Raw genomic sequence first — 16,476 nt, forward strand, 5'->3', positions numbered from 1 at the left:
CGGGGTTCGAAGCAGCGGGGATTTAAAAATGGCGGCTCCCCGCTTATGCTAATGAAGCCCGGGAAATTCAAATCCCGGGCTTCATTAGCAAGTGCGGTATGCATACATTACCCCGCTAGTTCGAACTAGTGGGGTAGTGTAGACATACCCCCAGAGTTTGATATCCTGTTCCAGTATAGGCTATAGTTTATTAATAATGTGTTGGACAGGTTTAAGTTGGAGGTTGTAGGTGATGACAAGTGGTGTTCTATTGTTGGTTTTCTTGGGTCTGTCTTGAAGTAGATGGTTTCTAGGTATTCATCTTGCTCTTTCAATTTGCTTTTTTATTTCTCCGGGTGGGTAGTTGAGGTTTATAAATGCTTGGTAGAGATCCTGAAGCTTCTGGTCTCTGTCAGTGGGATTAGAGCAGATGCGGTTGTATCGAAGGGCTTGGCTATAGACGATGGATCGTATGGTGTGTTCTGGATGGGAGCTGGAAGCATGTAGGTAACTGTATGAGTCAGTGGGTTTTCTGTAGAGTGGTGTCTAATTTTCCATTGTTGATTTGTACTGTGGTATCCAGGAAGTAGACCTCTCGTGTAGAATGGTCCAGGCTGAGGCTGATGGTGGGGTGTAGGTTGTTGAAATCTCTGTGGAATATCTCCAGTGTTTCTTGGCCATGCATCCAGATCATAAAGATGTCATCGATGTAGCATAAGTAGAGAAGGGCTAAAAGGGGACGGGAGTTGAGGAAACGTTGTTCTAGGTCAACCATAAAGATGTTAGCATACTGTGGGGCCATGCGTGTACCCATGGCTGTGCCGCTGATCTGGAGGTATAAGTTGTTCTCAAACTGGAAATAATTGTGGGTGAGAACAAAGTTACATAGGTCTGCTATCAGGTTGGCAGTGGTGTCCTCTGGGATAGTGTTTCTAATTGCTTGTAATCCGTCTTCATGTGAGAAGTTGGTGTATAGAGTTTCTACATCCATGGTGGCAAGGATGGTATTATTGGGGAGGTTATCGATGTTTTGTAGTTTCCTTAGGAAGTCAGTAGTATCTTGGAGATAGCTGGGGGTGTTGGTTGCGAAGGGTTACTTATTCTACAGTATGTTTTGCCCCTTGTTGAGTTTCTGTATTGGCTTCCATTCTTTTTCTAAAAGTGGCTTAACATAAACCTTTATGCCTGCCGCCTATTCTATCTGCTCCTAAACCCCTTCTCTTGTCCTCCAGAATGTCCTCTCTGATCATTCCCATTTATTCTTTCCTCCCTTGTATGTCTTTGTAACTTCTTTCTCATTACAATCTTACTGCAACTGAACTGTTTTCCCTGCTACAGGATGTCTCAGTGGATCACAACTAAGAATACCAAATTCAGGACAATACGATAGACTCACGCCACACTGATGGTTATTTTCCCACTCAAGCATATTGTTCACAAGCTGTTGTGAAGGTCCCTTGACCTTCTGTATATGGAATTAGCCAGGTGTTGTGTGACACTCCTGGTCCAGAGGGAGGAAACAGGGGAAACATCTTTGGGATATGGGACAGCCACAAGAAAATCTAGACTGTCTCACCCACATCAGAGCTGGTGACAGATCCACCACAGCCCTCTTGCAAGACATACTGGCTTTAACCTCTTTCTCCTGTTTCCTTATACCCTACGGTGTTGCCTGCCACCACAGTTTTTAAAATATATTTTGTTCCAATAAAAAAACAAACATTTATAACATGTTTTCCAAAATGCTTGAAGTTAAAAAAATAAAAAGTAGAAGTAGAAGAAAACTTGTTTATTGGAAAACATCTGTTTATCCTTAAAGTAATATAAAATGTACAGGAGTTCATTACCTATCAATTCTGGTATTTTTAAAAGGGATCATTAGTTTGCACAATTTTTCATTAGCATACACATTAGGGATTCCATAGTAAATAGAGCAACTGTTTCTTTTTAACTTTGTTTTTTCAAGTGACCTGAATTGAAGAACTGAAATAAAAAGAAATAAAATGTTTACAGTATTTCATAAAAGTGGTACATCTGTCAAGGCTGCCTGAGGACAAGTTGTTTGAGAAATGTTAACTTTTTCAAACATGGGAATTCTTAAGTGGAGTGGGATGCTTGGCATGTTCATTTGCATGCCCGTACCCAGCATGCTTTTTGGTATCTGTCTTCAAACTGTGGGAAGAAACAAAATGATTAATGTGCTTGTGTTATGAGGGCACTGAATTACTTAATATAGCATAGGGGTGTTACTATGCACATTAATGTGGAGACCTTTTTCAATTGCTAGAGGATGTTTCCCCTCCCCCTTTAGACGTGTTCATGGTAAGACAAATGTGATTTAGACAAGGTAAGCAAACCCTGGACACTCCCTGTTAGACTAACTCCACAGTGTCTCATGATAAGTTTGAAAATAAAATTCAATAAGTTCTACATTCTGCACAAAATATATCTAATTCACTCTCCCTTTCCTTCCCCCCCACCCCCCACATTAAGATGGGAAAGATGGTAACCTGGCGAAAAAATATATTTGCAGATCAGGTCTGCTCTTTAATGTCCATAGCTTTGGCAGAATCTAAAAATAACTGTTGTTGAGAAATAAGACTCCCCTCCACATCTTTGTAAACAACTGAACACAATGCATTCATTTGAGAAAACAACTGAATCACTTTAAAGCAATAAATCAAGGGGCAAGAAGAGTAGCATGCATCTCGTTTAAATTACTCTTCAGATAAAAGTAAGTTCTTCTGACCATCTTGTTCAGATGCTGTTAATGGTGAAGCAGTATATGAAATATTACATTACCAACTCCTCTGCAATGCCAAAGGCATTTGTACAGGAGTTTTACCTGAGTAAAGCCTGCAGGACTGGACACATAGGAAGAACTTTTGAGATAAGTGGTAAATGTACTTCATTAAGGACAGCAGTTCGGCTGCATATTTTTGTGCCTGCACCCTTTAGGCAAAGGCTTTTGACCACAGCTTAGCTTGTCTATTGACTATATCCTCTGACACAGATAAAAAAATGTTTAACTAAAGGGTGATTTATGAGGAAATAGGGAATTCCACTGGTCTCCTTTATGATTATTTCCCATTCTATGGGCCAGATCCTAAAAACCATTGGAATGAGTTTACCCTTTCACCCTGCTTCCCAGGCAAGAACAATGGCCAGAACAATGGCTTTACAACAGACTAGACTAGCTCTCCTATCTCCGTCTTATCTTCCCTCTTCTCTCATTATATACCCCCCACTCCAGTGAATGGTATTAGCAGCAGAACCATCTTTGGGGCTGCTTTTCCATTTACAGTGTATACCCCTTCCCCAGATGACTTCTGACTGACACTTAAAGGTCATTTCACTAAAATTTCTGAAAGTCATTGATTTGCAGTACAGACTTCTGGAACTAGAGAGTTATCTGGGACTTACGGCTACTCCATAAACATAAAAACTTTATATATAGTTACTTTATAGAGATCTAATCTGAATTAATGATGAAGGAAGAAAATATAAAGGCATCTACAATATCTTTCACACTATGGGTATTTTAAAGAGTTTAGTCATGAATTCAGCAAATTAAAATTTTTCCATTCCATTTATGATGTATAAGCTTATAATGAACAATTTTAATGAGAAAAACTCTGAGGCTAAGTTATATCCTTCAATTTTGAGTCAGTGATTTACTTACATTAAATTGAGAGTTAGATAAGAGACACATGTCCTCAAAAGGGATCATTTGGTTTTTATTAAGTTTAGCATTTTAATAAATTGCTAATGGCAGAATTCCTAAAGTGCACAATTGTGTTTAATTGAATAACAACTTGCTGTTTTGGAATAAAATCGTCTTCCTATACTGTAAGCTATTTTGTTCCATATTTCAATATACAGGTAATGAGAGCTGTACTTCAAATGTTTCTGAATTAGAATTTGACATTGCTCAAAAAATTGGATGCACCTTTGGAAGTTATCTAAACCTCATACATCTGCCAAGCTGGGCATTGATCCTGTTGTATGCTACTGTATAAGCATCTGTAGGATCACGACCTTAAGCTGGGAGTCTTGAGAGACCAAGTCTTCACCTGAGATTTTCACTTAATTCATGGCTGAAAATAATATAAGAGCAACTTCTTCCGTAAGACCTTAGCTCTTCCAGCTCTAGGCCTCGCTACAAACTGGAATTTGAACATTTTGAAAAGATATTATGTCACACCTGGGATAGGCTCAGAGAGATTTAAACTGAGACTAAACAACCTACCTACTTGTGTTTACAGATTAAGAAAAACAACAATAAATTAAGTTAATGAATATCAATGCCTGTACCTAGGTTTGTTATATGTCATATGTTGTATTTAGTTAGCAATTCACTGGGCATGCTTCAGTTTAAAAGAATAAATATGGTTGCTTTTTCTCTGCCTTATGAAGTACAGTGGCGCCTTTTAGGAATTGTTTTAAAGATAGTTCTCTCTTTTACTGCAGGGGAGATTCTAATGACTGGAGAACTAGTAAAATGTTGATAACAAGAACCAACCCCCACCTGCCAAGTAACTGAAAGAAGATGTTTAATCAGAGCATTTTAAAAAAACCAACTCTTTGTTTTTAATGTGTGCTCTCGATATCTGTTCAGCTTTATTGGTTAATTAGCCTTCTGGGGAAAGGTTGCCTAAAAGTGAATACCTTTTCCTGTCAAGAGTCCCAAGAAAGGCTCCCATCAACACTGGGAAATAGAACTGACATTCCTGATACTGCTACAACCACAAACCCCCAGCAACGCTCTCTGACATGAGGGTCGACTGTGACTGTAAAAGGCCCCAGGCTAAGGCTCTTTAAATCTCTGCTGGAATCCCATTCATCTTTGATCCAGTTATGGCACCATAAGTACAAGTGTATTGTACACTATGAATTATCTGTTTATAATTATTGCAATAGTGGGACAAGCACAATAGAGCAGCGGTTCCCAAACTTCATTGCGTGACAACCCCCTTCTGATAACAAAAGTTACTACATGATCTCCAAATAATGCCTGAACCCACCCAGCCGCTGCAGGTAGCGGGGGCGGACGGGAGGGCAAGCCAGAGCCCCGCTGCTCCAGGCAGAAGGGGCCAGAACTGCAGTGGGCCTGTAACGTGAGTTCTGCTACCAAGAGCAGAAGCTCTCAGCTCTCAGGGTTTGGCCCCAGACTCCTGCAACTCCAAGTCAGCCCTCACCATCCCATTAAAATGGAATCAGACTCATAAAGCTGCAGTACACTTAAGAACCGCTGCAGTAGAGCTGTCACAGCCAGGTCATAAGTGGCCAGAGGGAGCAGTCATAGCCAGACTCCACAGTCACAAGACAGGAGTGAGCAAAATCAGGATACTAAGAGGTCAGAAGCAGGAGACGAACTGGAGATAAAATCCACAAGTCAGGAACCAGAGTCAGGCTAGGTCTAGATACCAGGAGGTAAGACTCAGGAGACAAACTGAAGGTCAGAACCACAAATCAGATGCCAGGAACTCATTCTGCGAAGAATACAGAACAGGGTAGAGCCCAGTTATTCAAATAGCTGCCTCTTCCTTCTTCTGGCTTAAGTAGAGCCAAGAGGCCAATTAGCTGTTCCAGGACTTCACCAATAGAACTACAGAAGTAACATCTGAAGGTAGGACTGGGCTTCATGGATCTTAGGTAAGCAAGCATCAGTAAAATACCAGATGGAAGATTGGCCTGTGTCTGTAAACCCTGCTGCCCTAGGTGTATGGCCTGTGGCTTATGATACTGGGTCTCCTTCAGGGAAAGAACCATGTATGTCAAAGTATGGAGTGGTTTTGTGATGCAGACAAGTGCATATTAAAAACTATATGAAAATTATCACATGAATGTCATGGATAAGCATCCAAGACAGACTTGAGCCCTGAAAGCTGATTTACTTTTCTATGATATTTATGATTATGTGCAAGAGTTTTGCAAATGCAACACCCACTTGTGTTGGCATTCACAGAGAAACAAAATATGTGGTCCCCCTACAATCTCAAGTAATCCATCACAGGAAATATGGACACCTAATTCTAAGAGCAGTGATCCCTCCTCTAACCCAATTCAGCACTGACGATAGAAAATTAGTTCCTTTGTCCCCAAATTGATCCATGGTGCATAAAACCTTGGCCATCTAAAAAGTGAAAATATTGATCACTAACTGGCTCCTTATGTGGTAATCTCAGAGACAACAACACAGCCAGCACAGTTGTCTGTGCTTCCAAACAAGTTTGCTCTTGCTGCTGGATCTTTTACAGTTTGGCTTTGACTCCACAGACTGTCATGCAAAAGAGAAGTATGCTGGGAGGAGATACCATGGGGAAAATGGTATTGCATATTGTTACATTTTTAGGTAATTAAAATAAGCTTGTTTTCTAAATATTTCTCTGATGGCAGCAAATACTTGGAAAATAAATAACAAAGAAACATGGGAGTACTTTTTTTAAATTGGAAAAATGTTTAGAAATATATTAACTCAAAAATAAACGTGTCTGTGACATTCTACTGTTAACTTATGTGTGCTTTTCTCTAATGCAGGCTATGTTGTAATCACATGTATCCTGTTAAATAATAATTTGAAGAATAGCTAGTCTTCTTTATGGTAAAAATTAGATCTTGTGCCATACTGCATGTCATGTTGGTGGCAGGAAGAGGGTGGGAAGCCGCTGTCCTTCCCATTCCATGTGCCATCAGCACAAAAAGATTTCTCTCTAGTGCTTGAAAATGATAGTAGGGAATGAGAGTTTCTCTACTCACTAGGCCAGATTCTCAGGAGGGATAAATCAGCATAGTTTAAATGAAGTCAATGGAGCTAACCTGATTTGTGTCAGCTGGCAATCTTGTTTCCAAGAGGCACAGTCATCTGGCTTGATACTTCTCCAGTCGGCTAGCACAGCAATGTATATGGCACTGAACTGTGCACTTGCCACTACAGTGCACTTCCAGAGTGCATCTACACTGCACCTGGAGTTTGAAATAAGCTATGCAATAGCTTATTTCAAGTTAATTTAAAAATAGCTTATTTCGAGATTTGGCACTGTCTACATAGCACTTATTTTGAAATAAATCACTATTCCGAATCGTACCTTATTCCTCGTGGAATGAGGTTTACAAGGATGTCGGAATAGCGAGCCCATTATATTTTGAAATAACAGGAGTGCTCTAAAGACGCAGAATAGCGGAATCCCAAAATAGTGCTGCAGTGTAGATGTAGCCCCAGAGTGGCAAGATCAAAAGAGATACCTGACAACACCCTTAGGGTATGTCTACACTACAAAGTTAATTAGAACTAATAGCTGTTAGTTTGAATTAACTTTAATAGCGGTTATACATGCAAACCGATAGTTCGAATTTAAATCTAACTAGAGGAGCGCTCAATTTGAACTAGGTAAACCTCATTCTATAAGGACTAACGCCTAGTTCGAATTAAGCAGTTCGAATTAAGGGCTGTGTAGCCACTTAATTTGAACTAGTTGGAGGCTAGTCCTTCCCAGGTTGCCCTGGTGGCTACTCTGGGCCAAACCAGGGAAACTTTTCTGCCCCCCTCCTGGCCCCGGAGCCCTTAAAGGGGCACAGTCTGGCTACAGTGCTCGTGCCAGTTGCAAGCCTGCCAGCACCCAGCCAGCAGACCCTGCACCTGGCACAGCATGAGCCAGCCACCCGCTGCCACCCAGCCCTCCGCCTCTTCCCAGGACCAGGCTGGTGGCTCCCAGGAGCCTGCCCGGGGCCGCAAGAGGTGGGCGCTTGCCTGGTCTAGTGCAGAGATTGTGGACCTCATCGAGGTTTGGGGGGAGGCCTCCAACGTCCACGACCTCTGCACTAGGCACAGGAATGCGGCTGTCTAGGGCAGGATAGCTGCCAGCCTGGCCACCAAAGGCCACAAGCAAACCCAGGAGCAGGTTTGCATGCAAATCAAGTTGGTCCAGTGAGACCCCCCGACTCTGAGCCCTGAGCTTAGAACAGTGGTCTCCAACCTTTTTACACTGAAGATCACTTTTTAAATCTCAGAACAGGCTAAGATCTACCGCCCCGCCCCCTCCTTGAAGCCCCGCCCTCTCTATTCTCCTCCTGTTCATCACTTGCTATCCCCAACCCATACCTACAGACTCTGATCAACATTTTATTTTTAAATTATGCGATACATACAATTAAAATCACGTGTTTATAGTTATGAAATAAATGGTCTGTTTTTTATTCATGCTATTTAAATCTAAAATGAAGCATTTATAATTATACATTTTGTGGGGGCAGAGTTCTGCGGCTGGGGGCAGGGGAGAGGGAACAGGGTGCTGGGAGGGCAGAGGACAGGATTCCGCAGCAGGGGACAGGGTGTCAGTGGGGACAGAGTTTGGGGAGTGGGGACGGGAATGGGGACCGAGCTCTGTAGCTGGGGACAGGGGAATGGGGACAGAGTTCGGAGAGTGGGGATAAGAATGGGGACAGAGTTCTGTAGTTGGGGACAGGGGAGTGGGGACGGGAGTGGGAACAGAGTTCTGTAGCTGTGGTCAGGGGAGTGGGAACAGAGTTCTGTAGCTGGGGTCAGGGGAGTGGGAACAGAGTTCTGTAGCTGGGGACAGGGGAATGGGGACAGAGTTCGGGGAGTGGGGATAAGAATGGGGACAGAGTTCTGTAGCTGGGGACAGGGGAGTGGGGACAGGAGTGGGGACAGAGTTCTGTAGCTGTGGTCAGGGGAGTGGGGACAGAGTTCTGTAGCTGTGGTCAGGGGAGTGGGGCCTGAGGAGAAGGGAGAAGGGACAGGGGATAGGGTGCCAGTGGCAGCAGAGAGTCCCCTGCATCTGCCTCCTCTCAGGATTCTTCCCCCCGCAGAGTGAAGCTAGCACATGCCTCCTCTGGGCCCGACCCCTCCCCCCCCGCGGCGCAGGGACACCCCGCGCGTGCCTGCCCCGGGGCCAAACCCCCCTTCCACAGCGCAGCCCAGACCATCCCCCCCTTCCCCTCTCCTCCCACAACATGGCCAACCCCCGCAGGCACCTGCCCCATGGCCACACACCCCTCCCATGGCATGGCACGGCCAACCCCCGTGTGCGCCTACTCCAGGGCCAAACCTCCCTCCTGCATCACGGCCTGGCCCAACCAACTCCCTCCTTTCCCACAGCACAGCCAAACCCTGAGGCCGACCCCCGCTTCAGGGTCGATGCCCCCTCCCCCAGCACACAACAGAGCTGTGGGAGGGGAGGAGCCCGCGCACTTCTGGAACTCCAGGAAGTGACGGGGCTTCAGAAAGGACTTCCATCTACCCTGCGGGAAGCCGGCACTACACTAGAGGTAGGTAGTGGGGCTTCTCGTGGGTGGGAGGAAAATGGAGGGTGGGGTTGCCCGAACACCTCGCGAGCGACTGGGCGAGGCCTCAACTGGTTGGTGACCACGGGCTTAGAACATAAGAACGGCCGTACTGGATCAGACCTAAGGTCCATCTAGGCCAGTAGCCTGTCTGCTGACAGCGGCCAACACCAGGTACCCCAGAGGGGATGGACCGAAGACAATGACCAAGCAATTTGTCTCGTGCCATCCATCTCCAGCCTTCCACAAACAGAAGCCAGGGACACCATTCCTACCCCCTGGGTAATAGCACTCCATGGACCCAATCTGCACGAATGTATCTAATTTCTCTTTAAACTCTGTTATAGTTCTAGCCTTCACAGCCACCTGTGGCAAGGAGTTCCACATGTTGACTATGTGCTGTGTAAAGAAGAACTTTCGCTTATTAGTTTTAAACCTGCTGTCCATTCATTTCATTTGGTGTCCTCTAGTCCTTCTATTATGGGAACTAATGAAGAACTTTTATTTATTCACCCTCTTCACACACCTCATGATTTTATAGACCTCTATCACATCCCCCCTCAGGGTATATCTACACTACCCTCCTAGTTTGAACTAGGAGGGTAATGTAGGCATACCGCACTTGCAAATGAAGCCCGGGATTTGAATTTCCCGGGCTTCATTTGCAAGTGCGGTATGCCTACATTACCCCGCTAGTTCGAACTAGCGGGGTAGTATAGACATACCCTCCGTCTCCTCTTTGCTAAGCTGAAAAGTCCCAGTCTCTTTAGCCTCTCTTCATATGGGACCTGTTCCAAACCCCTAATCATTGTAGTTGCCCTTTTCTGAACCCTTTCCAAGGCCAAAATATCTTTTTTGAGGTGAGTAGTGCACAGTACTGAAGATATGGTGTACCATAGTTTTATACTTCCCCTCCTCCTTCTTCCCCTGGCTTCCCCCTTCCAGCTCCCTCCTCCCAGGTTTCCCCCTCCCCTCTCCCACCCTCTCTCTTCCCCTCTCCCACCTCCTTTTCCCAGTCTCCCCAGAGGTTAATCCCCCCTCCCCCCCAGTTTTGTTAAATAAAGAGAGTTTCAATTTTTGAACACTCATGTCCTTTATTTTTTACATCAGGAAGAGGGGCTAGGAAGGGGTAAGTGGAAGGAGGTGAGGGAGGAATGGGGCACGAGCCCCCGATGGGGAGGACTGGGGTGGCTCTGCAGGCTCCTCAGGGTGGAAGCTCTCCTGCAGGGTCTCCTGGATCCTGACAGCCCCCCGATTGACCTGCCCGGATGGCAGCCTGCGGCAAGTGCAGCCAGGCTGACGGCCAAGTGCTGTGATGTGCCGAGTGTGGGCACTCAGGGCACTCTAAGACAGGACTGCTTTGCTGTCCCTCATTGAGGTAGACAAGCAAGCGGGGAACCCTGAGAACTGTCTGTCCGGGGTGGGGGTCGGGTCCCTTTAAGCACAGCCCTTGGCTAGCCTGAGACAGCAGCTCCACACTCTAAGTCCTAACCTGATGCCCTGCCGGCACTGGTTCCGGCCAGCCTTTACTTCGGTTCAGGGTCCACTCAATGTGGACATGCTATTTCGAATGAGCAAAACACTAATTCGAATTACTTTTTAGGTCTAGATGCACTAATTCAAATGAGCTTAGTTCGAATTAAGTTAGTTCAAATTAGTGCTGTAGTGTAGACATACCCTTGCTCCATGAGGACAGGATTTTGTCTTAAGGACAAGGTGGCTGTTAATTAATGATAGTATTTTGTAGTATTGGTCCTACAGACCCCAGTCTGGGATATACATTTTACACATATGTAATGAAAAAAGCTCCTTTCCCAGTGTTTCCAATGTAGATCATTTGTCAAGTTTCTAGGTTTTAGAAGGGATATCTCCATATTTTCAGTGTTTCAGTTTCCAAAGCAGGCACACACAATTTTCACCCTGATATATATAGTAGAATTTGCTAGTTTTGCTCTCTTTGAGAAACATTCTGTCTTATCCTTATAGTGAAACTAGAAGACTTACCTGGCATTACATGGGTAAGACCTGGGGCCATGCAGGCCAGCAGGGCACAGCCATGCTGGGTGGCCTGGCAGTTATGGGGGACTGGACTGTGGTTCCTGCAGGGGAGGGGGCTGTGGCTGCATTGGCTGGCTCTGGAGGTTCTCCCTAGATGTGGAGGAGAATGGTGGTGGGTCCTGTGGCCGGCAAGATGATGAGCTCTATCCCCAGCTAGCCACTCCCTTCCTGGTGCAGCTGCCCCCAGTGGTCACTCTGCAGCATAGATGTCCCCAGCCCTTGTTCCCTGTGGTCATTGTGCAGTATCACATCTCTCTCATCAGCCCCCTCCCTTTACATGTGTGACAGTTCCCTTTGGGTGTGAGCCCCCGCCCGAATCCAGGACGAGGGACCTGCGAGCCCGACTGCCGACTTGTGACAGTCCTATTTGGGCGCGAGCCCCCGGCCGAGTCCAGGACGAGGGCCCTGCGAGCCCGACTGTCTCGATTTCCCCTTTCAATAATCTGTGCCAGGGTCTGTTCCTGGCTACCTGTGGGCTTCATGCTCCCTCCCGGGTTTTGCCTTGCCTCCTCCTCATTGGGGTGGGGGTGAAAGGGGACCCAGACCCTCCCTTTCCACCGGGTCCCAGCCCGGGGCTCTAAGTACAGGGTCAATGTTTCCCTGTAGGGCTGATGGGGTGCATTCCCGTAACACGTCAGCCCACGTGCGCCACAAGGACCCCACCCCGGGCTGCTTCCTTCCCCCCATGAACCCCGGGGTGTTCGGCTCCAGCCCTCCCGCACCTACCGTGGTTCCAGATGTCCAGGCCTCCGTCAGTCTTCCAGTGCTTCTCCTGTGGGGCCTCGCTTTCCCATGGGGTTGCTCGTTTGGGGCTCTCCATCTCCCATCCGTGGACGCCCCACCAGCCCCCTCCCCCGATGCCAGTAAGCACTTTTAAAATGGCCCACCGGCCGTGACGCGGTACTGCGGCTCCGCCCCTTCTGTGATGTGAGGCCTTTCCCTGTCACTTCCGGGCAACTGCCCGCCACCTCCACTCCAACCGGCCACATGGTGGGGGCAAGGCTTGTGTCCTTCCTGCCGCCCAGGCGGGGAGGAAGGTTTCGGCTGCGCTTCAGCTGAGCGGCAGCGTCCCGCCACTTGAGCTCACTGCCCACAGCGTGACTCCCCACTCACCTCTCTCCATCAGCTAGTGTGCGGGCTGTTGGCGGCCCGTCACAACATGTTATACAAAACAATGGAATTTCAGGCACATCCCATTTTCCTGGCACAGCCAAACCTGACATTGCTTTAAGTGAGGATAAGAGGAAGCTGTATATCAAATTTGCTCTTACCATTTAGAAGGCATTCTTGAACAAACAGACACAGAGCATGTCTACGCTGCAGAGATTTTTTGGAAAAACAGCGTTTTTTCCGAAAAAAACTTCAATTACGTCCACACTGCAATCACATTCTTTTGGAAAAAAATCAAAAGAACTGAGGGGTTTTTCCAACATTGGTAAACCTCTGTACGAGGAAGAAGCCTTTTCTGAAAAAGCTCTTTCGGAAAAAGGTGTGTTTGGACGGGGAAGAGGAAGTTCTTTCGAAAGAAGAGGAAAGAGGAAAAAGCACAAGTACCCTGGTGGCCATTCCACCCATAGTAATCACAGCTTACATGTGAGATAGCGTCCATTCAGTGTGGACATTATCTGTTGAAAAAGCAGATCTCTTTCTCAATGCACTTTCACAATGTGGACACTCTCTTTCAGAAGAAGTTTTTTTGGAAGATCTCTTCCAGAAAAGCTTCTTCCAAAAGAAACCTGCAGTCTAGACATAGCCTTACAGATACACAAATCCTGAACTTGGTGTGATTTAAAGTTGAATTTTGCAAACAGCCCCTGTTTTTACAGTGAATCAAACAAAATCCTATGTCCAAACAAACAAAGTTTGGGATGTTCAGTGTTTTACTGAAAATGCAAAACAACTTTCACATAAGAGCACTGTTTTACTTAAATGTATAATAAACCAAAAGAGCACTGACCTTTGTTTATATTTGGTACGGAAATGATATCTGCATTGTATAAGCCACTAGGCTATGTAATGAGGGCACTTTTTGTTTTGGGAATATCTGAGGAATACAATACTCCATTACCCTTGAAGCTTTACCGTCCCATTTCTGGCTGTGAGCTGGTCTATGGTCAATCAATGTCCTTGTCCTTCTATGAAGCTTAAAAGCATTGAACAATTCCTAAATGTTTATCCTCACTGTGTAACTGGCTCTTTGGCATTGATTCAATTGTCAGTAAAATCTTTACCTTACTGAAGCTGAAGGCATAGAATTCACGTGTCATATTTTCAGTTAGTTTGTTTTGAATGAGGTGAGTCACATTTGTACAGTACAGTTGGCTTTTGTTAGCCTCTAATTACCTTTAAAATTGATCTTTACAACTGAAACTCAATTTGTTCTTTTAATAAGGCCATGTTAACAAATGAGGTCACGTTTTCAAGTTGGCAAAAGTCAGACTGTTGTTTTCCAGGCTGGATATAAAAAAGTAGGTAGTAGTTCCTGTGGGCTAGGATTTTTTTTCTGTGAGCATATGGAGTGCCCCATGGGGAGGAGGTTGCTGGAACATAAAAATTGGCATACTGGACCAGATTGGAGTCCAGCTACTTGGAGTCCTGTCTCTAATAGTAGCCAACAGCAGATGCTTAAGAAGAAGGTATAAAAATCTACAGTACACAAATATGGGATAATCTACTCCCCATATTAGGTTTCATCCAGACCTCTTATAGTTAGAAATTATTTATAAGCCCTGAAACATGAGGATTAATCTCTTTTTATTATTAAATTACGAAATACATCCTAGAATACTCAAGGAGTTGACTGAGGAGATATCTGAGTCCCAATCAATTATCTTTGAAGAATCAGGGGAGATTCCAGATGTCTGGAAAGGGAAAAATATAGTTCCAATCTATAATAAAGAAAATAAGGACAACTAGAGGGATTACAGACCGGTCAGTTTAACATCAATATCTGAAAACATAATGGAGTAAATAATTAAGCAAACACCTAGAAGATGATAAGGTAATAAGTAACAGTCAGCGTGGACTTGTCAAGAACAAATTGTGTCAAACCAACCTTACAGCTTTCTTTGACAGGGTAACAATCCTTTTGTCTATGAGGGAAGTAGAAGATATGGTATATTTTGGCTATTGTAAGGCTTTGACACTAACTCGCATGACCTTCTCATAAACAAACCAGGGAAATACAACCTAGATGACTGTGCAAGGTAAGTGCATAACTGGTTGAAAAACATTCCCAGAGAGTAGTTATCAGTGGTTAACAGTCAAGCTGAAAGGAGACCTGTTGAGTGGAGTATGTGTTGTGTGGGTGCAGGAGCTAAAAATATTCTTGTTTAGGGACCCCAATGGGCTAGCCCTTGCACTGGAGAGCTATCTATTCATGAATGGTCTCCTACTTTGTTGGGTCCAGCTTGATCTTTTCTGGGGATAGAACAAATAGAATACGATTCCCATAGAACTTGAGTCAAATAAGGCATTTTGTGTATAGGCTATGATGACGCAGTCTCTCCGAGACAATTCTAGCATGGTGGGTGTACCACTTGCGATTTTCTGAGAAGACAAGTCTACCACTGAGACAGATGGCCCAGACGGGGACGGAAGGTTGCAGTGGAGTTCATCAGACCAAACAGCATTGTTAAGGATCTAGTATGTCTGTAACACGTCCAGAAGAATCTTCCATTCGTCCCCTACCCTGATGTGCAGCAGGTTATACACTACCCAAGAGTCCAGTTTAATAAATACCGGTGAGGATCTCATTCAGTCCAATAGGTTAGGGGTCAGAGGTAAGAGGTACTTGTTTCTCATCATTACTTGATTCAAGGACCAATAGACCACACAAAGGTGTAGGGGACAGGCTCTGACTTTTCAATGTGCTAGAGTGTGCTCCAGCCCAAACTCTGCACCTGGCCCCACTCCCACTCCATCCCTTTCTCCAAAGTCCCATTTCTACCTCCACCCTGCACATACCCCCTCCCCTGAATGTGCCCTGTCCTTGCTCCTCCCAACCCAGAACCTCCTGCACACCACAAAGCAGCTGACCATGGCAGGCAGATGGTGCAGGAAGAGAGAGAGAGAGGTGCTGATTGACGGGACCTCCCAAGCAGGTAGAAGGTGTTGGGGGAAAGTACCCACTATTTTTCCTGTGGACACTCCCACTCTGGAGCATCCATGGAGTCAGTGCCTAAGGTGTAGGGTCCCATCCTTCTTGATTAAAAGGACTGGGGATGCAGATTGGCAGATAAACCCTTCAGCTAGTTTTGGGGAGTACAATGCACAGTGACTAACTCTGGTTCAGACACCACAGAGATTCAACCATAAGGTGCTTTTGCCCCAGGTTGCAACTATATAGTGCAGTTGTAGCCCTGATGTGGGGTAGGATGTCTGCATTCTTTTTCTCAAAAAATGGCCATGTACTCTTGATATTTTACAGGGAGGCAGGGGACAGTGCTGAGGGCAGCCTTATCTGACCCACCACCAAAGCCCAGGGTACCCTTGAAGTTGACATTATCTTACAGGGTCTATCTGGATCAGAAGAACCACTGCCAGCCATTCACAAGCGGACCCATCAGCAGAATTTGGGGGGAAGCTGATTTTTTGTACATACCAAAGGGTGAGGGGCTTATGGAAAGCCAGTCATGAGGCACTGAGAATCAGGGGGCATTGCAGATAATGGATTGCACCGAACAGCAGTGTCTCTCAGTATCCTTAGATGGCTTCTTCAAGAGTTCAAGTTTCTTCTACCACTGGACCTGAGGACAGGAAAGACCCCACTATCCTGTCCACAAGGTCTGAGGAAGGTTTTGGCTGTACCTCTGGTATCCCGGAAAAACTCTGTCGCATCGAAGGAATATGTCTGTTCTTCCAAATTTTTTTTCGGAAGAGCAGATGCGTTTTTTCGGCATCCCTGTAAACCTCATTTTACAAGGAAGAAGGGATGTTCCGAAAAGGTTTTTCCCCACATTTGGCCCAGTGTAGATGGGCCAAGTGTCTAAAAAGCCTCTTCCAAAAAAAGGAGAAAAAGCTACACAAATTGTGGTTCGCAATCTGAGAATCTTTTTTCCGGAAGAACTATGTAGTCTGGACACAGCCTAAGGGCCAGCAACGGAGATATCTGTAGCTCCTGTCTGGAATGCATAA

General features: G+C 45.4%; 1 long non-coding RNA gene across 1 annotated transcript; it reads right to left on the reverse strand.

Moving 5' to 3' along the window:
* Nucleotides 1-227: 227 nt before the first annotated feature.
* LOC149524203 (uncharacterized) lies at nt 228-16,476 on the reverse strand. The gene is made up of 3 exons (XR_016349948.1): nt 12,067-16,476; nt 11,287-11,430; nt 228-2,151 (listed from the first exon to the last, which is right to left on the reverse strand). It is a non-coding gene; the product is annotated as an uncharacterized LOC149524203 (long non-coding RNA).

This window comes from Pelodiscus sinensis, chromosome 6 (genome assembly GCF_052426305.1).
Source record: "Pelodiscus sinensis isolate ZL-2025 chromosome 6, ASM5242630v1, whole genome shotgun sequence".
NCBI lineage: Eukaryota > Metazoa > Chordata > Testudines > Trionychidae > Pelodiscus > Pelodiscus sinensis.